This window comes from Scyliorhinus torazame, chromosome 18, assembly GCF_047496885.1.
Source record: "Scyliorhinus torazame isolate Kashiwa2021f chromosome 18, sScyTor2.1, whole genome shotgun sequence".
NCBI lineage: Eukaryota > Metazoa > Chordata > Chondrichthyes > Carcharhiniformes > Scyliorhinidae > Scyliorhinus > Scyliorhinus torazame.
Window position 1 is genome coordinate 93,632,138 of NC_092724.1, and position 26,928 is coordinate 93,659,065.

General features: G+C 49.0%; 1 long non-coding RNA gene across 1 annotated transcript; it reads left to right on the forward strand.

Moving 5' to 3' along the window:
• Positions 1–1,740: 1,740 nt before the first annotated feature.
• LOC140395373 (uncharacterized) lies at positions 1,741–23,214 on the forward strand. Its single transcript, XR_011936168.1, has 3 exons — positions 1,741–1,966; positions 2,691–2,830; positions 20,824–23,214. It is a non-coding gene; the product is annotated as an uncharacterized lncRNA (long non-coding RNA).
• Positions 23,215–26,928: the final 3,714 nt, after the last annotated feature.

A 26,928-nucleotide genomic window follows, 5' to 3' on the forward strand; every position in this document is an offset into this window, starting at 1 on the left:
GGTGACCAGCAAAAAAGAATCCAATAAATAATTCATTCTAAACAGAAATGCTTCTTCCTTTGACACAGTTGTGTCGAAGCAGGGCTACGTTCCGAGCATCTCTTGTTGTATCAAAGACAATTCCAGCACTTGACAAGTTGTGAATCTCCCTTTGCAGCAAGTTGCGAACAAAGGCGGGTGGGATTCTGCACTCAGCTGTTAAAACCAGGCAAGTTCTCCACAAGTTTCTCTTCTCGTTGAGCAAAGTTTAGCGCATAAGAATAAAGACAAATGCTGCCGATTCCAGAATCACAAGCTATCTGCAGCAAAATGTGTGTGGCTCCCACATGTTTAGTCTGTAACTCTTCTTGCCGATCAGTCATGGCTCAATTGGTAACACACTAGTTTCAGAGGCAGAAGATCAATTTTTAAAAATATTTGTTCACGGAATGTGGGCATTGCTGACTAGGCCAGCATTTATTGCCCATCCTGAATTTCCCTTGAGAAGGTGAGCTGACTTCTTGAACCCCTGCCGTCCACGTGGTGCATCCAGTTTTATTCCTTATAGACATTTTTAGTGTTTGTGGGCCCAGAGGTGCATATAGGTCAGACCAGGTAAGGATGGCAGATTTCCTTCCCTAAAGGCCATTCCTGAACCAGTGCGACAATTCATTGTCGTCAATCGAGTTTTAATTCCAGGGTTTTTTAAAAATACAAATCCCACCACCAACCATGGTGGGATTCAAACCTGGGACCCCAGAGTATTATCCTGGGGTTTTGGACAACTTAATCAATGACAATACCACTCCACCACTGCCCCTCCCTTGTGGGAAGTCAGTCTTACTTAAGAGGGGATTGAGCCCGCAGTCGAGACTTAAGGTTTTAATACAGCATTGAAGGAGTGCTGCAGCTGTTGGAGAAGTTGTTTTTCATTTCAGAAATTTAGCAATGCCCTGTCTGCTACCTCAGGCGGATGCAAAACAACGCGTGGCATTATTTGAAGACAGGAGAGATCACTTGGTGTCTTATCCAACATTTATCCTTCAACTGGCACCTAAGAGATTTTCGGCTTATTTGTTATTATTGTTTGTGGGAGATGTCTGGATGGATATCGGCTGTCACGTTGTCTATACTGCAACAATAACCCGACACTTCCAAAGTAATTCATTGGTTGTAAAGCACTTTGTGAACCCCTGTTCTGGTGGGGCAAGGGGTCATGATTGGTGGTATAAAAATTGAGGCCTTTCTTTTCCTTTCGTGGGCATGAACCTTGTTACATCACCGATGAGGGGCGTGGAAAATCGGGAAACGGGATCTCGCTGTGTGATGGATATCACGTTCACCGCAGAATTCGGATTAAAAATAAGGCAGTAATACACAATAATTCAAGATGGAATATAACCACTTCAGCTAAAGGTCAGATAGAGGTTACCACCTGATGGGAGAGACTCCAAGCTGGTTCCAAGGACTCATTAGTATCAAACAATTAGAAGCTCTTCTTTGACAGACATAACATTCCTTGGGATCACTCCCTGCACCTTTAAGTATTCAAAATATAAGGACAGGGAATTCTCCAGATAAATAGATACACAAATCGTTCCCTAACTATACCTCTTGACACTTAGGATAACACCCTCACAAAAGTGTCTGTTTTGATATCTGGAAAGAATGTCACCCTGACAAGAGGCAGGCACCAACCAGTCCTTCTCCCATGCCAATATATCTTAGAACCCTGGACAATTACACAGACACTACAACTATTAAAAGATCTATCAGTGATAGTACATCTAATTAGCCATTTGGCTATAGGTAATTAACCAACAATAAATGCCAAGGTAACAAATGCCTTCCTGAACCGATAAGCAAGTTTAATGTATAAAAAGAGAAGGCATTTTAGCAGAAGTATCTCTCACTGATTCTGACCCCCCTCTTAGGGCGAGAGTCAGTTCTGTTCTCAGGAAGCTTGTCTCGTCGGACAAAACCTGTTGTAAGTATGGTTTCGCAATAACTTCTTAGAAATGTACTAAGAAACTGATAGAGGTGCTTTAAGGATTTTTCCATGTTTAGATATCTCATTCGATTGAGAGAAGTTAGTATGTTAGTAGATAACTAGAAGGACTGTTTAGTCCACTTATACTTTAACTCTGCAATTCAGTATGTATCTATTGGTAGTATTTTCACAATAAAGATACTTTAATTAAAATCATACTGTGTGAAAATTAATCTCGCGGTTGATCTCCTAGACACTCATTTAGGAAGCCTAAGTCGGCGATAGGACCCACGACCTCAAGAGGTATCGACTTAGTTATGAGTGACGAATCTGAACTCTCCCGATGGAAAGTAACTAAAATCCTGTTTAACTGTCTGAGACCCGGAAAAGCATTCTCCTTTCGTGAGATCTATTCTGAGTCTTGGCAGGAAAACAGGTTTCCCTCTTTTAATAGGTTAATCTAGGGCATAGGTTAGTAATAGAGTATTATCAGGTCGGAATAACCTAAATCCACGACAGCCGGCGAGAATCTCATTTCCCGATTCTTGCGGGATTTTACATCCGTGTCTCCGTTCTCACTGACGACGGCAAAGTTGCCCACATTAAGTCCACAGATGTGGGCAGACCTGTTGAATGTTTCCAACATTTTCTGATAGTGGGGGGGGGGGAAATTTGCAGGGTCAATTGACTGGTGCGTGTTCTTGTTATTTCTGGTACCTAGGTTGATGCCGGATGGTGTGTCCAGCATTTCGTGCTTTAAACATTTCTTTATCAACTTACCAGAGAATTTCAGCAGCATTTCAGATTCAGCCGCATTGTGCAGGTTTGGACTCACATGTAGGCCGGTCTACTGCTTTCCAGGTAAGGATGACAAATTTCTGACAAAGGCCCAAAACAATGACGAAGTGTGGTTGAATAGCGGTGTGTATCTCACTCACAAAACTGGCTAGAACCACCCCGCCAAACTCTGAGAAATGTTTTGGTTGAATCACACCCACTGGGCGGGTTTCTCCGTTCACCGACGCCGAAATCGGTGAAGAATACCTGCTTCTGACAAAATCGGGGGTTGTGCTGCTTTCACGATGCTCTGCCCTCTCTGTATCGGCGGCCTCAGTACGTTGCCTGAGGCCCACCCCCAATGCTCAGCCCCCGACCAGCCGAGTTCCCGATGGCGTCAGTTTCATCGGAACTCGGCGTGGCAGCTGCGGCTCAGTCCAGCGCCACCACAGTCGGGGGGGGAGCCGGTCCGCGAGCAGGGGGGACTTTGTCAGGGGCTGGGGGCACTCTTGGGGATGCCCGGGGCTCACGAGCCGGCCAAAGGAGGGCACTATTTTGCAGGGCGGGTCCACGCGCAGCCGGCGCCATGTTGCAGGTCTCGGCCGCTGCAGGCCGCCGTCATACACGGCCACAGTCCCGGGAATTCTCTGGGCCATATCAGCAGCTAGAGCCGGGCTCTCTACGCTGCCAGCATGCTGGTCCCCAGTCAAACAGAGGATCAGTGGCCGTTTAGCGCCGATTTTCAGTCGAAAACGCCACCGTTCCCACACCACAGTGCGGACATAGCCTCAGAATCAGATAATCCAGCCCACTAGCTTTTAATTCCAAGCTTATTAACTACAAGAATTCAAATTCTGCTTGCTACCACAATGGGATTTGCACTTACATCACCAGTGCATTAGCCTGGGCCTCTGGGTTATGAACCCAGGAACATAGCCACCACTCCACTCTCCCTGTTCTGCCTGTGCTCTCTCAGCTTCAAACATCAGATAAAGGTGATAAGATCATAAGAGATTGGAGCAAGAGTAGACCATTCAGTGCAGCAAGCCCATTCTGCCACTCAATAGCATTATGGCCGATCAGAAAAGGCCACAAAAGATGGATTTCTGAAGTGAAAGGGTTCTTAACTCCCATAAACTCCTTGAGAAAGTCCATTGTTGCCATTAGTGGCTGCCACTCGATTTGAGGCTGATCTCTACTCAGGGTCTCGGGTTTCTGCCATCGCTCTTCAGGTGGGCTGAACAGGTTGATTCTCAGCCTGCAGATCCTTGGGCAGGACATCCCATGAGCTCGTGGGATCGGGTGTGCAGGATTCCCTCACTTTGCTTTCCTTCTTTGCTGGCACTACCTCATCATTAAAGCACTTGAACTCAAAACATGGTGTTGTTTGATGGACATGTTGCCATCATTTTGAACAGTTGGAAGCAAGTTCCTCCCAGCCATTATTTTTTATTTTTTATTTATTAGTGGCACAAGTAGGCTTACATTAACACTGCAATGAAATTAAGTAGAGGCTGGAGCAGGGGGAAATATTTAGATACATGCAGGTTCGAGACTTTGCCAAAACGTAGATACAGAGCTTCCCAGCAGAGCCGGCTTCCACATTGCTGGAGGAGGTGTTGACGACAGGGGGACTGGAGAAGGGGGTAGTATCGGTGGTTTACAGGGCTATTTTGGAAGAGGAGAAGGTGCCGCTAGAAGGGATCAAGGCAAAGTGAGAGGAAGAGTTGGGAGAGGCTATGGAGGAGGGGTTCTGATGTGAGGTGCTCCGGAGGGTGAACGCCTCCACCACGTGTGCGAGGTTGGGGCTGATACAGCTGAAGGTGGTGTACAGAGCCCACCTCACAACGGCAAGGATGAGCCGGCTCTTTGAGGGGGTAAAAGATGTATGTGAACGTTGCGGGGAGGGGCCTGCAAACCACGTTCATATGTTTTGGTCCTGTGCAAAGCTGGAGGATTACTGGAAGGAGGTGTTTCGGTTAATCTCTAAGGTGGTGCACGTGAAACTGGACCCGGGCCCTCGGGAGGCCATATTCGGGGTGTCGGACAATCCGGGGTTGGAAACGGGCGCGGAGGCAGATGTTGCAGCCTTTGCCTCGTTGATTGCCCGAAGGCGGATCCTGTTAGGGTGGAGATCAACCTCTCCACCCAGTGCCCTGGAGTGGCGGGGGGATCTGCTGGAATTCCTAACGCTTTGTCATTTGTTTATGTTAATATGCGGGCTCATGTTTGGGGGTTTGTTGGGAGGACGGGATTGTTGTTATTGATATAGGGATTGACATTACATTACATTCGTTACTGATTATTGTTTATTATTGGGTGTAAATATGGAAGAAAATGTGAAAAAGGAAAATTAAAAAAATTTGAAAAAAACCACAACAACAAACACTGCAATGAAGTTGCTGTGAAAATCCCCTCGTCGCCACACTCTGACGCCTGTTTGGGTACACTGAGGGAATATTTGGAATGTCCACTTCACCTAATAAGCACGTCTTTCGGGACTTGTGGGAGGAAACTGGAGCACCCGGAGGGAACCCACGTGAACACGGGGAGAACGTGCAGACTCCGCACAGACAGTGACCCAAGTGGGAATCGAACCTGGGACCCTAGTGCTGTGAAGCAACAGTGCTAACCACTGTTTTACTGTGCTGCTCATGGTTAAGAAGGCGGAGCCTTCATGAATAACTTCAGCCGGTACAGGAATTGAACCGGTGCTGTTGGCCTTGCTCTGCATCACGAACTAGGGGCGGGATTCTCCAACCCCCCGCCGGGTTGGAGAATCGCCGGGGGGCAGCGTGAATCCCGCTCCCGCTGGCTGCCGAATTCTCCGGCGCCAGGGATTTGGCGGCAGCGGGAATCGCACCGCGCCGGTCGGCCGCCGCTGGCAGCGATCCGCCGGCGATTCTCCGTCCAGTCCCGCCGCCGTATATTCCACCAGGTATTCACCGGCGGGACCTGGCTGCCTCCAGGGTCCTCGGGGGGTTGCGGGGGGATCTGACCCCAGGAGGTGACCCCATGGTGGCCTGGCCTGTGATCGGAGCACACCGATCCGCGGGTGGGCCTGTGCTGTGGGGGTACTCTATTTCTCCCTGCACCGGTGGCTGTACCGGCCGCCATTGCCGGTGCGGAGACGAACGCCTCTGCGCATGGGCTGGGATGATGCCCGCACATGCTGGCGCTCCCGCGGATGCGCCAACTTGCGCCGGCCGGCGCGGCGCAAACCACTCCGGTGCTGGCCTAGCCCCTGACGGTGCGGAGGATTCCGCACCTTTGGGGCGGCCCAATGCCGGAGTGGTTCACGCCACTCCTCGGCGCCGGGACCCCCCGCCCCGCTGGGTATAGCAGAATCCCGCCCTAGCTGTCCAGCCAAGTGAGCTAAACTGGTCCCCATGAGCTAAACGGGCCCCCATTAATCTCAATGCTGCTGTGCTTCAAGACGAGTTTTGGAATAAACCCCATGAGGGCTATGGGGAAACCACTGTTGATCTCCCCGTAGGAACCATGGAGTACGAGCTTCCCAGGAGGCCAACCAAATGGAGCTTGTTACAAATGAACATAAAAGTCGGCCCAAAACAGGGTCTGGTGTAGTTAGTTCTTCCAGCAAAGACTACACTGGGAGTGAGTTGCTGCCTTGAGCAGAATATTATAAATAGTTAAATAAACCTTTCTTCACTTACTGCTGACTTCCTCAAGTTACGAAACTGGTGACAAGGGAAAAAGAAAACTCCCACATGCTTGAGGAACCATAGCTGTTCAGAAGTCTGCTGCCCCGGGACTTAACAGTTAAGGATACCACTATTCAGGACTTTTTACTCATTTTTACTTTTGTACCTTTTTCAAATTGTGCGTGTGTCGGGGGGGAAACTGAAGTGACATCACAGAAACGCTGTGACCTGAGTGGCTGGTTGGGATTCTACACTAAATTAAAAAAAATTGAGCATTGGTAACTAATTAAACATAATTACTTAATTATAATTTAGAGGGATATCTAAGCCAGAGATCGGAGAGTATTATATTTAGCTTTCGGATTTCGATTAGAAATCTAGTGCTAGGAAACAGATAGTTAACAGTAACTTTGAAATTTAAAAAAAATATTCAAAAAAAAATTAAAAAATTTTAATTTTAATTTTAATTAATTGACGCAATGTCAGTTAGAGGGGTGCTGTGCTCTGACTGTGAGATGTGGCAGGTCCGGGAGGCTTCCAGCATCCCGGATGGCTTCATCTGCAGAAAGTGCACCCAGCTGGAGCTCCTCACAGACCGCATGGTTCGGTTGGAGCAGCAATTGGATGCACTTAGGAGCATGCAGGTGGCGGAAAGCGTCATAGATCGCAGTTATGTAAATGTGGTCACACCCAAGGTGCAGGCAGAGAAATGGGTGACCACCAGAAAGGGCAGGCAGTCAGTGCAGGAATCCCCTGTGGTTGTCCCCCTCTCGAACAGATATACCCCTTTGGATACTGTCGGGGTGGATAGCCTATCAGGGGAAAACAGCAGTAGCCAGAGCAGTGGCACCACGGCTGGCTCTGATGTTCAGAAGGGAGGGTCAAAGCGCAGAAGAGTAATAGTAATAGGGGACTCTATAGTCAGGGGCACAGATAGGCACTTCTGTGGACGTGAAAGAGACTCCAGGATGGTATGTTGCCTCCCTGGTGCCAGGGTCCAGGATGTCTCCGAACGGGTAGAGGGCATCCTGAAGGGGGAGGGCAAACAGGCAGAGGTTGTTGTACATATTGGTACTAACGACACAGGCAGGAAGGGGCATGAGGTCCTGCAGCAGGAGTTCAGGGAGCTAGGCAGAAAGTTAAAAGACAGGACCTCGAGGGTTGTAATCTCGGGATTACTCCCTGTGCCACGTGCCAGTGAAGCTAGAAATAGGAAGATAGAGCAGCTAAACACGTGGCTAAACAGCTGGTGTAGGAGGGAGCGTTTCCATTATCTGGACCACTGGGAGCTCTTCCGGGGCAGGTGTGACCTGTATAAGAAGGACGGGTTGCATCTAAACCGGAGAGGCATAAATATCCTGGCCGCGAGGTTTGCTAGTGTCACACGGGAGGGTTTAAACTAGTATGGCAGGGGGGTGGGCACGGAAGCAATAGGTCAGAAGGTGAGAGCATTGAGGGAGAACTAGGGAATAGGGACAGTGTGGCTCTGAGGCAGAGCAGACAGGGAGAAGTTGCTGAACACAGCGGGTCTGGTGGCCTGAAGTGCATATGTTTTAATGCAAGAAGTATTACGGGTAAGGCAGATGAATTTAGAGCTTGGTTTAGTACTTGGAACTATGATGTTGTTGCCATTACAGAGACCTGGTTGAGGGAAGGGCAGGATTGGCAGCTAAACGTTCCAGGATTTAGATGTTTCAGGCGGGATAGAGGGGGATGTAAAAGGGGAGGCGGAGTTGCGCTACTGGTTCGGGAGAATATCACAGCTGTACTGTGAGAGGACACCTCCGAGGGCAGTGAGGCTATATGGGTAGAGATCAGGAATAAGAAGGGTGCAGTCACAATGTTGGGGGTTTACTACAGGCCTCCCAACAGCCAGCGGGAGATAGAGGAGCAGATAGGTAGACAGATTTTGGAAAAGAGTAAAAACAACAGGGTTGTGGTGATGGGAGACTTCAACTTCCCCAATATTGACTGGGACTCACTTATTGCCAGGCGCTTAGACGGGGCGGAGTTTGTAAGGAGCATCCAGGAGGGCTTCTTAAAACAATATGTAGACAGTCCAACTAGGGAAGGGGCGGTACTGGACCTGGTATTGGGGAATGAGCCCGGCCAGGTGGTAGATGTTTCAGTAGGGGAGCATTTCGGTAACAGTGACCACAATTCAGTAAGTTTTAAAGTACTGGTGGACAAGGATAAGAGTGGTCCTAGGATGAATGTGCTAAATTGGGGGAAGGCTAATTATAACAATATTAGGCAGGAACTGAAGAACATAGATTGGGGGCGGATGTTTGAGGGCAAATCAACATCTGACATGTGGGAGGCTTTCAAGTGGCAGTTGAAAGGAATTCAGGACCGGCATGTTCCTGTGAGGAAGAAGGATAAATACGGCAATTTTCTGGAACCTTGGATGACGAGAGATATTGTAGGCCTCGTCAAAAAGAAAAAGGAGGCATTTGTCAGGGCTAAAAGGCTGGGAACAGACAAAGCCTGCGAGGAATATAAGGAAAGTAGGAAGGAACTTAAGCAAGGAGTCAGGAGGACTAGAAGGGGTCACGAAAGGTCATTGGCAAATAGGGTTAAGGAAAATCCCAAGGCTTTTTACACGTACATAAAAAGCAAGAGGGTAGCCAGGGAAAGGGTTGGCCCACTGAAGGATAGGCAAGGGAATCTATGTGTGGAGCCAGAGGAAATGGGCGAGGTACTAAATGAATACTTTGCATCAGTATTCACCAAAGAGAAGGAATTGGTAGATGTTGAGTCTGGAGAAGGGTGTGTAGATAGCCTGGGTCACATTGAGATCCAAAAAGACGAGGTGTTGGGTGTCTTAAAAAATATTAAGGTAGATAAGTCGCCAGGGCCTGATGGGATCTACCCCAGAATACTGAAGGAGGCTGGAGAGGAAATTGCTGAGGCCTTGACAGAAATCTTTGGATCCTCGCTGTCTTCAGGGGATGTCCCGGAGGACTGGAGAATAGCCAATGTTGTTCCTCTGTTTAAGAAGGGTAGCAAGGATAATCCCGGGAACTACAGGCCGGTGAGCCTTACTTCAGTGGTAGGGAAATTACTGGAGAGAATTCTTCGAGACAGGATCTACTCCCATTTGGAAGCAAATGGACGTATTAGTGAGAGGCAGCACGGTTTTGTGAAGGGGAGGTCGTGTCTCACTAACTTGATAGAGTTTTTCGAGGAGGTCACTAAGATGATTGATGCAGGTAGGGCAGTGGATGTTGTCTATATGGACTTCAGTAAGGCCTTTGACAAGGTCCCTCATGGTAGAATAGTACAAAAGGTGAAGTCACACGGGATCAGGGGTGAGCTGGCAAGGTGGATACAGAACTGGCTAGGCCATAGAAGGCAGAGAGTAGCAATGGAAGGATGCTTTTCCCATTGGAGGGCTGTGACCACTGGTGTTCCACAGGGATCAGTGCTGGGACCTTTGCTCTTTGTAGTATATATAAATGATTTGGAGGAAAATGTAACTGGTCTGATTAGTAAGTTTGCAGACGACACAAAGGTTGGTGGAATTGCGGATAGCGATGAGGACTGTCGGAGGATACAGCAGGATTTAGATTGTTTGGTGACTTGGGCGGAGAGATGGCAGATGGAGTTTAATCCGGACAAATGTGAGGTAATGCATTTTGGAAGGTCTAATGCAGGTAGGGAATATACAGTGAATGGTAGAACCCTCAAGAGTATTGAAAGTGAAAGAGATCTAGGAGTACAAGTCCACAGGTCATTGAAAGGGGCAACACAGGTGGAGAAGGTAGTCAAGAAGGCATCCGGCATGCTTGCCTTCATTGGCCGGGGCATTGAGTCTAAGAATTGGCAAGTCATGTTGCAGCTGTATAGAACCTTAGTTAGGCCACACTTGGAGTATAGTGTTCAATTCTGGTCGCCACACTACCAGAAGGATGTGGAGGCTTTAGAGAGGGTGCAGAAGAGATTTACCAGAATGTTGCCTGGTATGGAGGGCATTAGCTATGAGGAGCGGTTGAATAAACTCGGTTTGTTCTCACTGGAACGAAAGAGGTTGGGGGGAGACCTGATAGAGGTATACAAAATTATGAGGGGCATAGACAGAGTGGATAGTCAGAGGCTTTTCTCCAGGGTAGAGGGGTCAATTACTAGGGGGCATAGGTTTAAGGTGAGAGGGGCAAGGTTTAGAGTAGATGTACGAGGCAAGTTTTTTACGCAGAGGGTAGTGGGTGCCTGGAACCCGCTACCGGCGGAGGTGGTGGAAGCAGGGACGATAGTGACATTTAAGGGGCATCTTGACAAATACATGAATAGGATGGGAATAGAGGGATACGGACCCAGGAAGTGTAGAAGATTGTAGTTTAGTCGGGCAGCATGGTCGGCACAGGCTTGGAGGGCCGAAGGGCCTGTTCCTGTGCTGTACATTTCTTTGTTCTTTGTTCTTTGAAATTGGAAGCTTTCGATGAAGACCTGGAAGACTGGTTCCTTTTTAACTGCAGCACAACACCGCATGTGACGACAGGAAACACCACTGTGGAATTTTTGATGGGTTGATGACCTAGAACCCGGTTGATTCTCACATTTCTCGGCAGGAAAGTGAAGGTGCAGCAGGAGATGCAAACGAGGCACCAGGATGTGAGATCACCAGGGTGGCAATTTCACTCAAGGGCTGCAGCCTATGCTCGCAATTTTGATAATAGGGGACTGTGGCGCCCTGGCATCATGCTGGTCCCAAATCCAAGTTCAGGGATGTGGTAGTATGCATTAGGGGTCATGTGGGACTGTGAAGCTGTGATGTCATTGGCTGACAGATCCCGGGTCCTGGTTGGCTGTTGATCTCTAGCTCCGCCCTGAAGGCAGAGTATAAGAACCAGGAGTTCTCCCCCGCAGGCCAGTCTGTTGCTGAACTGCGGGGAACAAGTCACGCTTAATAAAGCCTCATCGACTTCATCTCGATTCGTCTCTCGTGAATCTTTGTGCGCTACAATTTATTAAGCATGCTTAAAGGACTATGGAGCTCAGGATCATCCCGGAATGCCTGAAGATCAGCCCCCACGCAGTGAACTCAGCAGCAGTTTTTAAACACTGGCAGACTTGTTTCGAGGCCTACCTCCGAACGGCCCCCGGCCGGGTCACAGAAGACCAGAAACTACAGGTCCTGCACTCGAGGGTAAGCCCGGAAATTTTCCCTCTCATAGAAGACGCAGACGATTTCCAGACGGCGTTCGCAGCACTAAAGAGCATCTATGTTCGCCCAGTGAACCAGATCTACGCACGCTACCAACTCGCAACGAGACGGCAAAGTCCCGGAGAATCGCTAGACGAATTCTACGCCGCGCTGCTAATTTTGGGACGGGCCTGCAGCTGCCCGCCGGTAAACGCGATTGAACACACGGACATGTTAATTCGCGATGCGTTTGTGGCTGGTATGAACTCTCCCCAAATCCGCCAAAGACTTTTAGAAAAAGAGTCGCTAGGACTCTCAGAGGCACGGGCCCTTGCAGCCTCCCTAGATGTGGCCGCGCGAAACACCCGCGCCTACGGCCCCGACCGCGCGGCAGCCCCTTGGGCTCCGTGGAACCCCGTCGCGACAAACCTCCCCCGCACAGGCTTGCGCGGTTCAGACACCAAGTCGTCCCAGGGGGGCCCGCTGCTATTGCTGTGGCCAGGCAAAACACCCCCGGCATCGTTGCCCGGCCCCCGCAGCGATTTGCAAGAGCTGCGGGAAAAAGGGCCATTTCGCGGCTGTGTGGCGGTCCCGGGGGGTCGCCGCTGTCCCCGGAGAAGAAGGAGTCCTGCGTGTTCCAAACGCTCCCCAACCCCCCCAGCGCCCCATGTGCGACCCGCAGGCGCCGCCATTTTGGGTCCCGGCCACCACGAGGAGAGGAGGGGCGCCACCATCTTGGGACTCCCCAGCCCTGCGCGACGCATGGGGGCGGCCATTTTGTCCACCCCCGCCGCCATCTTGTGACCCCCCAGCCATGTGCGATGCATGGGGGTGGCCATTTTGTTCACCCCCGCCGCCATCTTGGACGGCAACAATGGACCCCAGCATTGACGGCTCCACGGGGTTCGAGGAAGACACTGAAGCACTACGACCACGTCTGGCCTCAATGACGCTGGACCAAGCACGGCCCCGGGCGCTCCAGACGACGACAACAACGGTGCTGATTAACGGGCATGAGACACCATGCCTGGTCGACTCCGAGAGCACAGAAAGCTTCATCCACCCCAACACGGTAAGACGCTGTTTTTTGACCATCCGTCCCAGTGCGCAAAAGATTTCCCTAGCTGCAGGATCCCACTCCGTACAGATCAAAGGCTTCTGCATAGTGACCCTAACGGTGCAAGGGAGGGAGTTTAAAAACTACAGGCTCTACGTCCTTCCCCAACTCTGCGCGCCCACATTACTGGGATTAGACTTCCAGTGCAATCTGCAGAGCCTAACTTTCCAATTCGGCGGCCCAATACCCCCACTCACTATCTGCTGCCTCGCAACCATCAAGGTTGAGCCTCCATCCTTGTTTGCAAACCTCACCCCGGATTGCAAACCCGTCGCCACTAGGAGCAGACGGTACAGCGCCCAGGACCGGACATTCATTCGGCCCGAAGTCCAGCGGCTACTGAAGGAGGCATAATCCAGGCCAGCAATAGTCCCTGGAGAGCACAGGTGGTAGTAGTAAAGACAGGGGAGAAGCAAAGGATGGTCATAGACTATAGCCAGACCATCAACAGGTACACACAGCTAGATGCGTACCCTCTCCCCCGCATATCCGACATGGTCAATCGGATTGCCCAATATAAGGTCTTCTCCACCGTGGACCTCAAGTCCGCCTACCATCAGCTCCCCATCCGCCTAAGTGACCGCAAGTACACAGCCTTCGAGGCAGACGGGCGTTTATACCATTTCCTAAGGGTCCCTTTTGGCGTCAAAAACGGGGTCTCGGTCTTCCAACGGAAGATGGACCGAATGGTTGATCAACACGGGTTGCAGGCCACGTTCCCGTATCTCGACAACGTAACCATCTGCGGCCACGATCAGCAGGACCACGACGCCAACCTCCAAAAATTCCTCCAGACCGCTAAAGCCTTGAACCTCACATACAACGAGGACAAGTGCGTTTTTAGCACAAACCGGCTAGCCATCTTGGGATATGTAGTGCGCAATGGGATAATAGGCCCCGACCCTGAACGTATGCGCCCCCTCATGGAATTTCCCCTCCCTCACTGCTCCAAAGCCCTAAAGCGCTGCCTGGGGTTCTTTTCATATTACGCCCAGTGGGTCCCCCAGTACGCAGACAAGGCCCGCCCCCAAATACAGACCACGACCTTCCCTCTGTCGACAGAGGCTTGCCAGGTCTTCAGCCGCATCAAAGCGGATATCGCAAAGGCCACGATGCGCGCCATCGACGAGTCCCTCCCCTTCCAGGTCGAGAGCGACGCATCCGACGTAGCTCTAGCGGCCACGCTTAACCAAGCGGGCAGACCCGTGGCCTTTTTCTCCCGAACCCTCCACGCCTCAGAAATCCGCCACTCCTCAGTGGAAAAGGAAGCCCAAGCCATAGTGGAAGCTGTGCGACATTGGAGGCATTACCTGGCCGGCAGGAGATTCACTCTCCTCACTGACCAACGGTCGGTAGCTTTCATGTTCGATAATGCACAGCGGGGCGAAATTAAAAACGACAAGATCTTAAGGTGGAGGATCGAGCTCTCCACCTTCAACTATGATATCTTGTACCGTCCCGGAAAGCTGAACGAGCCGTCCGATGCCCTATCCCGCGGCACATGTGCCAACGCACAAATTGACCGCCTCCAAACCCTCCACGAGGACCTCTGCCACCCGGGGGTCACTCGGTTCTACCACTTTATAAAGTCCCGCAACCTCCCCTACTCTGTGGAGGAGGTCCGTACAGTCACAAGGAACTGCCACATCTGCGCAGAGTGCAAACCGCATTTTTGTCAGGCCGGATGGTGCGCACCTGATCAAGGCTTCCCGTCCCTTTGAACGCCTTAGTCTGGATTTCAAAGGGCCCCTCCCCTCCACCGACCGCAACACATACTTCCTGAACGTGGTGGCGAGTACTCCCGTTTCCCCTTCGCCATCCCCTGCCCTGACATGACAGCGGCCACAGTCATTAAAGCCCTTAATACCATATTCACACTGTTCGGTTGCCCCGCATACGTCCATAGCGACAGGGGGTCCTCCTTCATGAGTGACGAACTGCGCCAGTTCCTGCTCAGCAAGGGTATAGCCTCGAGCAGGACGACCAGCTACAACCCCCGGGGGAACGGGCAAGTAGAGAGGGAGAACGGCTCGGTCTGGAAGACCGTCCTACTGGCCCTATGGTCCAGGGATCTCCCAGTTTCACGGTGGCAGGAGGTCCTCCCGGACGCTCTCCACTCCATCCGGTCGCTACTATGTACCAGCACTAACCAAACGCCTCATGAGCGTCTCCTTGTCTTCCCCAGGAAGTCCTCCTCTGGAACGTCGCTGCCGACCTGGCTGGCGGCCCCAGGACCCACCTTGCTCCGAAAACATGTGCGGGCGCACAAGTCGGACCCGTTGGTCGAGAGGGTTCACCTCCTCCACGCGAACCCGCAGTACACTTACGTGGAGTACCCCGACGGCTGACAGGACACGGTCTCCCTGTGAGATCTGGCGCCCGCCGGCAACACGCACACCCCCCCGACACCAATCACCCCCTCCCTGCCACCGGCGCACCCCGCGACCACCCCCTTCCCGGGAGGATCGGTCCTCCTCCCAGGTCCGACCAGAAGTGAAGCTGAAGCAGAAACCGTAAAGCTCCCGGAGACGACAACACTGGAACAAGCACCACCACCACCGGGGCTGAGGCGATCGACAAGGACGACCAGACCACCCGACCGACTCGTGGCATCGGTGTAACACTAGAATGTTGTGGACTTTAACGAGAATTTTTTTTCCTTTTTCCCTCTTACGAATACTGTAAATAGTTCAAAACAAAAAACCCTGTACATAGCCCAGTGTAGGGCACTGTGATGACATGCAAAAGTTTTTTTCCTCCCAGGACCAGCCTTGTAAACCCCTACCACCATGTGATGTCATTGGCTGACAGATCCCGGGTCCTGGTTGGCTGTTGATCTCTAGCTCCGCCCTGAAGGCGGAGTATAAGAACCAGGAGTTCTCCCCCGCAGGCCAGTCTGTTGCTGAACTGCGGGGAACAAGTCACGCTTAATAAAGCCTCATCGACTTCATCTCTATTTGTCTCTCGTGAGTCTTTGTGCGCTACAAGGGAAAGGTCAGCAAAAGCACTTGGATCATCTTAAGGATGGAGAGCCAGCACATCACGACGCCCAACCACAGAATTGACGTCTCACCCAAGCCAGGAACCGCCCCTCAGCCTAGAGGTCCAGCCATCTAGATCACAGCCCCCGGTCCAGCAGGAGGATGACTCTGGATTGGTGATTGACACGGACGTATCTGTCCCAGTGGACGACGTTGTGTCCAAGACTGAGGTCCCGGTGATAACACTTCGGAGGTCGGCCAGGAAATGGCAGCCGACAAATAGATAGGCCCTGCCCGATCCAGAGCCGCCACAGGCGGAAGCACAGTCTCAGGCAAAGCGGCGCTGAAGGATCCAACCATTAGCAGCTGAAAGGTAATTTTGAGATTTTGGGGTGTAGGGGTGTTATAACCCCCATGAGAACTACAGGGAAACTATTGTTGATCTCTCCATAGGACTAGCGGAGGACAAGCTTCCCAGATAGTGGCCGTGACGAATGTGATATAAAATAGTTACTTTAGAGATATTAGTTAATGTAATGTAGAAATAAGCCACTTTGATTCTGGCAGATAGAGACAAAGGGATTTGAGACCGCATGGAAAAAGCAGGAAGAGGTGTGTCTATGAGAGTGATGCTGCATTGATAGGGGCCAGAGAAAGGGATTGGAAGTGAGCCAATCAGAATAGATCAAACAGGTCAGGAGGGATATAGGCTGACCTATGGGCGTCGAGTATGTCAAACTTGATACCATTTGAATTGATTTGCAGAGATCCCTTTGTCTCTTTGTTCATTCGCTTTCTGGGATGTAGGAGACTGGATGTCTCTTATGTTTCTATGAAATGAATCAAGCTTGCAAGCTGAATAAAATAACTTCTTTTTACGTGCGAATCCATCTCGACTTTTATTGAGGCCAGACTGACGGAGAAAGAAATTTGGGAATCAACATTTGGTGCCGAAAACCGGGATTTCTCAGGGCGATCCTGATCCAACTGCGAAATCAGAATTAGACTGATTATGAACAGGAGGATGGGGAACAAAGGGCCCTCAATGTAGAACTGGAAAACGACCGCGCATTGATTGTTCCCCTCTTCTTATTGTCTGATTAGTCTGGTCACTCGCGGTTGGCACAGAAAGACCGCCTCGACGAAATCACAGGTCAGTCTGGGGATTAGCAATTTAATTGATGGGATTTCATATTGTTGTTTCGGCTTGGGTTAGGGTTTTGGGTTGATGTGACATCGCAAATGATGATTCAATTCCAAGTATAAGGGTTCAGAGGGTGATGGGACTTCAGTAATGAAGGTTCAGTCTATTATATGGGTTCAGGGGCTGATGGGACTTCAGTAATGAAGGTTCAGTCTATTATATGGGCTCAGGGTCTGATGGGACTTCAGTAATGAAGGTTCAGTCCAGTATAACTGTTTTTAAATCTGAAGATGGTTCAACTCTATGTGTGAGTGTTTTAACTGACACATTAAATTTACAGACTCTTTCCAAGAGCCGGTGCAGACTCGATGGGCCGAATGGTCTCCTTCTGCACTGTAAATTTTATGATAATCTATGATAAATATATAGTTGATTAAGCTAAAATTGTCTCCTTGGACTGTATTGGCGAAAAACGCAGTTCCGAGGGCTTGTTGAGATTGTGGGGAATGCTGCATATTGGTTGAAGCAGAAGTCTCTCAAAGGGTTAACAGCAGCAGGCAAAGTCATGCCAGACAGTGCTTCTCACTCAGGCCTTGAGATAACAGCGCCAGTCGCTAGTGTAATCGGATACCTTTCCTTTGAGTCAGTGAACTCCAGCAAAATTACGTTTTGAATTAATTAAAGGAAACTAGTGGGTTTCTCCACCTCTTTGATAAAAGTTATTATTTTCGAAAGCAATTGATTGAAATTGCCAGAATCTTAAGTTTTACTTACTTGAAATAAGGTTTATCTCATTTTATCTGGAGATTAATAGAAACTTAAAGAAGATCATGGACACCATTTTAAAAAGTGTCAATCTGGAGATGATAGTTGATTTTGCTAATACTTATGTGTATGTAAAAGAAAAAAAACTTGTTAAAAGAAAAATTGTTAAGATAAAGAAATAATTAAGTTGTAAATGTTATACAAGTTTGTGTTAAGCAAATTGTAAATTTAGTTCTGAGTTGAGATCAGAGCTAAGTTTGCAAGGTGCAGTAATTCAATTTGAATTTTCAAACATTTTTAAGTTTAAAAAAAAAAGAGCAAATAGAGAAAAGAAGACACAGATCTTCAATGCGTTGAATAGCACATTTCAAAGGCCCATAAATCTTTCTGTTATCTTAGACCTAAAACCTAGGAAGACTGAAGAGCCAGAGGAATTTATGGAGCGTTTTAATGAAATCTACCGGGGGCAGTCAGGCGATTTGCTGTATCAAAATGGTCAGAAATCCCCTCAATACTGTGCTATGTTAATGCATTGCCTACCACCTTCTGTGGTTACTGCTGTGAAATGTAATAACATGAATTGGATAGAGAACGACCCTTCCCAGATGGCAAGGGCAGTCAGATTTTACTGGAAGGAGGGTGTAGGCCAAGAAGGAGGCTCAGTTACAAAGGTTAAGACTGAGTATGTAATGAAAAAGGATGATCTGCGACCCCAACAAGCGGCAGAAATGGTAGTTTACCAGCAGGAGCTCCAATATAGTGACTTTGGGTGGGTGGATCAGCGAAGAGGAGGATGAGACAACAGTGCTATATTTCTATCACCCCCCCAGTGGTGGACGTTAGACGTTGAACAGTCACTGCATCACGTTACCCTGGCCTATGACAGAACTGGACGAAACAGGGAGTTGGAGGACAAATACCGGCCATTACTTGAGACCGAATGGCCAGTCAAGGTTACAGCCACAGTCACGGGAAAAGAAGGTACAGCCGATTTTGTTACAATATCACCACATTTATTGCCACAGTCAACTTCGGTAAGCCCTCATATTACACGTCAGGTCCATGACCAGTATCATGCCAGGGATATGGGGCGAATGGTCAGGAGGGCAGTGGATCATTCAGATCCAACAGACTACGCACTTCAAGTCATGCGGACGGCACTACCATAAAATATTTTGAGGTCCCTGAAACGATTAACACTCGACTGCAGCATCACAGGGGACATGATGTGTTGGAATATGTCAATCCACAGGTCTGGGCGGAATACCCATCACAAGTGGGAAAGACAAATGTTACACCTATTAAGGTGATTATTAAGGATCATGTAAAGCTACCTTCCATTCGACAATACCGCCTGAAATCTCAAGCTGCTCCATCAATAGATAAATTAATTCAAGAGCTGTTGAAACAGGGTATTTTGGTCCCTTGCCAATCAGAATGTAACACCCCCATACTTGCTGTGCCTAAACCAGCCAAACCAGACCAGTACCGATTAGTACAGGATTTACGTTCAATCAATGCCATCGCATAGCCATTACATGCTCTCACCCTCCAACAGGATATTACGGTGTATAGCTCCCACTCGGTCATCGCACTACTGAGGCAACTGCAGACTCAGCATCTTACCGCAGCTCGTCAGAATAGGTATGAGATATACCTTTTGAACAATCCACGTCTGACATTTAAATACTGTACCACTATCAATCCAGCCTGTTTTCTTAGCGGTCCGCCTGTCCATGAGGACGCGCCTGGTCACGACTGTTTAGCCTTGATTCAGGAAACTACCACAATAAGGGGCGATTTGAGTGACATTTCGTCAGAACAACCTGACATGATTATGTGTGGTCAAATATCCCACCGGGGTTTAGTTAATGACCTACTGCAGGCCCTCCTTATGCCAGCGCAGATTTCCGTTATTAAATGCGCTGCCCACACGAATGGTACAACCCCAGTTGACGTTGGTAATGAACGAGCAGATCGTGCAGCGCGAACAGCCGCGCAAATTCAGCAAGTGATGGTGCCTAAGATGTTCAGTCAGACTAAACGATCTACTATAAATATGTCTGCTTCTGACAAGTCAATGCCAACCATCCAAGACGTCATAAGGTTACAGGAGGACGCTCCTGAGATTGATAAACAAATGTGGAAACGGTTAGGTTGTACATATGATTCTGTTTCCTCTTTATGGACCACGCCTGCACATCAGACTTGTATGTCTGATGTGCTGGCTTTATGGGTCATTGAATGTGTACACTTTGCAACTCATTGTGGGGCTCGAGGGACTAGTGATTTGTTGCTGGACACTTGGTGGCACCCTAAAATGCAGGGGTTGGCCCAAAGTATCAGTAATCGGTGTTTGATTTGTCAGCAATATAACACCGGAAAAGGTATCCCTTGTGGGAAGGGGCAAACCCCGTTGCCCAGTGGTCCCTTTGAGACGCTCCAAATGGATTACATTGAGTTGGAAAGGTGTCAATGTTACAAATATGTTTTGGTCATTGTGGATGTGTTCAGCAGATGGGTTGAGGTGTATCCGACTATCGATAATAAAGCTGCTACTGTGGTTAAAGTCTTGATGAGGGAAATCATTCCCCGGTACGGTATACCAGCTCAGTTAAGTTCTGATAATGGGCCTCATTTTATTGGACAAATTAACAAGGAGTTTTGCTCCCAGTTGGGCATACGCCAGCAGTTACACTGTGCTTACAGACCGCAGGCGGCCGGGTTGGTTGAGAGACACAATCAGACCCTCAAAACTAAATTGGCTAAATTAAGAGCAGACACGGGACTGACATGGCTTAAGTTGCTCCCCGTTGCCCTCTTCCAGCTGCAGGTTACACCTGCGGGACCAGCCCGGCTCTCTCCCGCCGAGATTCTTTATGGCAGGCCTCTTAGAACTCCCTGGAGCCTGCAGGTTCCCAGACTGGTTCAGTTTCATCAGATGACTGAAGAAATGACCACCTATGTTCTAGCCCTCACGCAAGTGCTCAAGGAACTCCATGGCCAAGTCCGCGCGGCTCACCAGCCATTGCCCCCAGTACCTAGCTCACTTTCAGTCCAGCCCGGTAGTTATGTCATGGTCAAAAATTGGACTAGGAAGGGGTCGGAGCCGCGATGGGATGGGCCCTTCCAAGTTCTCCTTACCACCCCCACAGCAGTTAAAGTGGAGGGGCGAAGTGCTTGGGTCCACCTACATCACTGTAAATTGAGTCCATCTCCACTACTGTAAAAGGTCGGATACTAACCTGCCTCCCTTCTCCAGTGCTATTTTACAGGTGTGGAGCATGATGGAGTGGCTACGCATCGTCTGTCTGATATTTGGCCTCACTTCGCTTGGCGTGTTATTGGCGATGGACATGGAAAAGGGGAATATTATGTATCTGTGTAGCCCCAACCAATCTACAAGGATACATCACCTATGCAAAGGTGATGTTCTTCGCTGCCCCCATATACGAGGACATGGTATCGACTCATGGAAGGTCATCAAAGTTAAGAAGAATGCAGGAGTCATGAAGCAGTTGCACCGGTCCCGGCGATGGGAAGGGAACATTATATGGACATTGCCTTGTTTTTGGAATACATGTAAATTTGATTTTGGATGTGTTAAGAGTGGTACAATAAAGGTAAAATCAGGCTGTCAGAAGAGTGTAGGAAGAGGCTATGAGAAAGAGAAAGGGACTAGAGAGAGGACGGGGCGTATGAGAAGGGAAGTACAGCTAGAACGTAGGTTACCGGGAGATACACTTAAGTTAATTAAAGGCCAAACTGAGGAAAACCCGGGTAGTATGAATCTCTTCTACCAGATTTACCACCGCTTGTATGGACAGGGACGGGTTGTCTGCTACCCAAACCCCACAGCGGTGTCTAGGTTATTTTCTGTTTCACCGCTTTGGGGCACTCCCCAAACGGTGGTTCATTGTCAGCATTCCGAGCCACTGCCCGATCAGGTCACTCTTCCTTACGATCCGGGTTCAGCACCACCGGCTATTTGCCTTCCCCTTCCTCGGGATAATTCCCATTCACAGTACGATAGGCTGCGACGGTGGAGGGCGTACATACCTAGCCACTTCACTCCCAATAGGGATTCCCGGTCGTACGAGAATTGCTTCAGCAGTGAAGGATATGGCTGTTTGCTGGTAGAGGTGGACACAAATATAACATGTCTGTTTCCCACCTGTACGGACAGGAGGTGCCATATCACCCAGGCGTCTGGCCAATGCGTTTGTTACAACACCACTTGCGTTCCATTGAACGCCGGCCTCCAGCTCCTCTGTGGCTGGGCGAATGTCTCTCATATCACTGTTGGGACTAGGGCTTTCCGCATTGCTGGGCGGCCCGAATGGGCATTTCAAAGTTGGATAAACTGGGCTACTGGGGGGTCCTTACGCAACCGATATGCTGATTGTGATGCTAGCCTGCACACAGAACAAGGATACTACTTTTTATTTAATGGTACAGCGACCAACGTTTTGTCACCCCCATTTCCCCGCCGAATTGCTATAGGGACTCTAGTCCCTACCACAGTCCCCTGCCCTTCGGCGTGGAACCTGCATAATCAGTTAGCACGCCGGGCAGTCTCTGCTGAATTTTGCGAGAACTGGAAAAAACCTCAGGTTCTTGCACCCAACCGGGGCCACTCAGCTGGGTGGGGCATTCTGAGCGTATTGACACTGGGAGGTGTGGGGGGTTCCTTGGCTGTCAGTGATCGGAATTATTTTATTTGCGGCCTTACCATCTTGGGAAATGAAACCTTGGGAGCCCTCGGGGCAATAACCAAGGAGTTGTCTCAGCTACGGTTTTTTGCAATGCAGAACCGGTATGCTCTTGACTATCTTCTGGCCCGTGAGGGTGGGGTATGCGCCATAGTACAGGGCAAGTGTATCATGGGAGTTCAGGACTTGACCGCTAACATCACTAAATTTATGGGTCACATACGGGATCACTTGGACGGGATGCAGGATCCTGGCTCTTGGGGTAACTGGGGATTTGGAGGATGGAAGGACTGGTTGATAAATATGGCCATGTATCTAGTGGTAGCTATCGGCTGCATCTTTGTGGGCCTGGCCATCCTTAAATGTGTGATGGGTAGAATGCGGGGTGCACTGGATCAGATCACCGCCCCAATCACCGAAATAAAAATTTAACTGTTAAAATCCATGAGGGTGAGACAGGAATTGGAAATGCAGCGACGGATCTTTTTAGATGAGGAACCGTAGCTATGGATTGGATAGTTCGGTTATCATGGAATGATAACAGGAGGGAATGACGAATGTGATATAAAATAGTTACTTTAGAGATATTAGTTAATGTAATGTAGAAATAAGCCACTTTGATTCTGGCAGTTAGAGACAAAGGGATTTGAGACCGCATGGAAAAAGCAGGAAGAGGTGTGTCTATGAGAGTGATGCTGCATTGACAGGAGCCAGAGAAAGGGATTGGAAGTGAGCCAATCAGAATAGATCAAACAGGTCAGGAGGGATATAGGCTGACCTATGAGCGTCGAGTATGTGAAACTTGATACCATTTAAATTGATTTGCAGAGATCCCTTTGTCTCTTTGTTCATTCGCTTTCTGGGATGTAGGAGACTGGATGTCTCTTATGTTTCTATGAAATGAATCAAGCTTGCAAGCTGAATAAAATAACTTCTTTTTACGTGCGAATCCATCTCGACTTTTATTGAGGCCAGACTGACGGAGAAAGAAATTTGGGAATCAACAGCCGGAGGCCACCCAGATGGAGCTGGTTCCAAGCAAATATAAAAACCAGTCCAAAACAGGGCATGGTGTGGTTAGTTCTCCCAGGAAGGTCTGTGCTGGGAGTGAGTTGCTGCCTTGAACAGAAGATAGCTAAATAAACCTCTGGGGCAGGATTCTCTGATCCTGATAGTAAGTGTTGATGCTGGAACAGAATTTGTGGAACTCCACGACAGCAAAACTGGCACCACACCTGGACCAAGTCAGTGACCGTTGAGGGCCTAGCACCGGGTGCACCACATGGAACACAATCGATTCCAATGGGAAATGGTGCGGGGTTTGCCGGGTTCGTGATTGACACTCGGGAGGCTGACAAGCTGCAGCTCCTTATATACGCTTCATTCCCCATATGCACTACCCCAGCCAACAAGATGGCATTGGAGCGTGTCCATCCTGCTGATGGGTCGGCTGGGGCCAGAGGGCACCTAGGGGGTGGCCTGGGGGGACACCCACATGACCCATGGCCCTAAGTTCACAGAGGGCTCTCAGCGTCGGTTGCAATGGTTTTCCATGCCCATACACCCCAACACCACAACCCACCTCCTGGCAACTCTCGCTACTGCCCCGACTCTTTCAGAAGCCCCTTGGCCAGCGGCACAACTGTTAGGAAACTATGGTGATGTTGGACCCTTTCCTCATCCCCTCTCTTTCCCTCAGCAGCCATAGCACATTTTTCACTAATTTTAAAAGCACAAGTGAACCTCGCCATCGGGAATTCGCCCCAGTGGAGTCGGAGAATTGCAGAAGTCCCGGAGAATACCGGGTCAGGCCCACTAATGATATACAAAGGGTGTTTACTGTACGTGAGGAGTGGAACACATTGACGCCGCTGTCAAGGCACCAGCGAATTACGATTTGACATGAAACTGGCGCCAGCCACGATTTTGGCATCAAAACCGATTCTCCGCCCAATTGCGCCTCGCGATCCTGCCGTTGGCCGACGGAGAATCCTGCCCCTGTTCTCTTACTGCTGGCTTCCTCAAGTTACTAAACGTTTCAGTGTGTCTTTGAAGCATTTCCTTTGTCCTCCCCAAAACATTGGCCAGTTAAGAACTGACTAAACAGGACCTGGCAGAGAAACATTTTTCAGCTATACGGACACAGTGTCCACTCCATCATTTTTGGTTTTGCAGAAATTTTACCCGAATGCTTGTGGAGCTTAATGTCAAGAAGGACACAAGCATTTGTTCCATTGTCTCATTGAATCTGAAGGATAGGCGGAGGCATTGCTGATGGAATTTCTCCAGCACTCTTAGTCCAAGTCTCAGCAGTACAGGAGAGTGCTGACAACAATGGCTCTGTGCACTATGATTTCTGATGACTTGCAGAGGTCTTTATTGTCAAACACTCAGTGACGTAGCAGACTGAGCTGGCACAACTGATCATGTGTTGGATCTCCTGCTCGATGGAGGTCTTGAGACAGCCCAAAGGTTCATATGGAGGTTCACTTCACTTCAAGATGTTCCCATTGGGCAAGTGTCAATGGTCATTTCTCCTCTTCCTATCTCCAACGTTTTCTGTCTGCAGGCTATAGTGAGAGACAGTGATCATATTAAAATTGGAATTGGATTAATGTAAATCTATTAATCTTGAGGCTGGATGTGCACAATAAATGAATATGTTGATATGGTTATTTTGGATTATATCTCAAGTATTACTCATATTTTTATGCCTCTTTTGCCACTTCTTTCCTAAAAACCTGTGCAGTTTTGCCAAAAGCATGGATTTATACAGTATCTGTTTGGAGGGATTTTCTTCAAATTAAATCCTAATTTTCACCTGGAAAGTATAGATAAAATTCTGGAGCAATCTTTGCAACAGAAGATGTCATTGTCCACTTTGGTACCAATGACATAGGCAGGAAGAGGTCATAGAATCATAGAATTTACAGTGCAGAAGGAGGCAACTTGGCCCATCGAGTCTGCACTGGCTCCGGTCCTTGGAAAGAGGACCCTACTTAAGCCCACACCCCCTCCCTATCCCCGCAACCCAGTAACCCCAACTAACCTTTTTCTTTTGGGCACTAAGGGCAATTTAGTATGTCCAATCCACCTAACCTGCACTGCAGGAGGAAACCGGAGCGTCGGAGGAAACCCATGCAGACACGGAGAGAACATGCAGACTCCACACAGACAGTGACCCAAGCCAGGAATTGAACCTGGGACACTGGAGATGTGATGCAACAGTGCTAACCACTGTACTACCGTGCCGTCCTGCAAAGACAGTTCAGTGAGGTAGATCAGGAAGCATATCACAGGTGTGTTCAGGGAGGACACATTGGAGGGATCTTATAGTGAGGCATTGTGGGTGGAGCTCAGGAATAAGAAGGGTGAAATCACAATGTTGGGAGCGTACTATAGACCTCCCAACAGCCCGCAGGAGACAGAGGAGCAGTTGCATAGTCAGATGCTGAAAAGGTGTGAACAAAGCAGTTTGTTGTGATGGGTGACTTTAACTTTACTCATATTGACTGGGAATCCCTTACAGCTCAGATGGAGAGCAATTTGTTAGATGTGTCCAGGAGGGTTTTTTGATACAGTATGTTGACAATCAACCAGGGAGGGGGGGCATGCTAAACTTGGGATTGGGGAATGAGCCAGGGCAGGTGAATGATGTTTCAGTGGGGGAGAATTTTGGGCTCAGCGATCATAATTCCATAAGATTTTGGGTAGTCATGGATAAGGACAAGAGTGGCCCACGGGTGAGGGTGTTAATTGGGCGAGAGTCAATTAGATCCAAATTACACAGGAACTGGGGAATGTGGATTGGGAATGGTTATTTGAGGGCAAATCCACTTTTGATATGTGGGAGACTTTTAAAGGCCAGTTGATTGAAGTGCAGGACAGGCATGTCCCTGCAAAAATGAAGGATAGAAATGGCAGGATTCAGGAACCATGGATGACAAGGGAAATTGTAAGCTTAGTCAATAGGAAAAAGGATTCATAGGTCTAGGCATCTAAAAGCTGACTGAGCCCTTGAGGAATACAGTGAATTTAGGAAGGAACTTAAACGTGGAATTAGGAGGGCTAAAGGGGGGCCATGAAATATCTTTAGCAAACATAGTCAAGAAGAATCCCAAGGCTTTTTATGCATATATTAGGAACAAGAGGGTAGCAAGAGAAAGAGTAGGCCCACTCAAGGACACTGGAGGAAGTTATGCATGGAACCACAGGAAGTGGGTGAAATCCTTAATGAGTAGTTTGTATCGGTATTCACCAGGGAGAAGGACATGATGGATGTTGAAGTCAGGGATAGGTGTGTGAACGCTCTTGAGAATGTCAATGTATCTACATTAATGTAGACAAGTCTCCAGGGCCAGATGGGATCTATCCCAGGTTACTGCAGGAGGCAAGGGGAGAAATAGCTGAGGCCTTAACAGATATCTTCACACCCTCTTTGACCACAGGCAAGATTCCAGAAGACTGGAGGATAGCCAATGTTGTTTCCTTGTTTAAGAAAAGAAGCAGGGATAACCCAGCAAAGTATAGGCCGGTAAGCCTGACATGAAATGAAATGAACATTAGTGGTGGGGAAGCTTTTGGAAAAGATACTGAGGGACAGGATATATGCACATTCGGAGGAAAATAGACTAGTTAGTGACAGGCAGAATGGT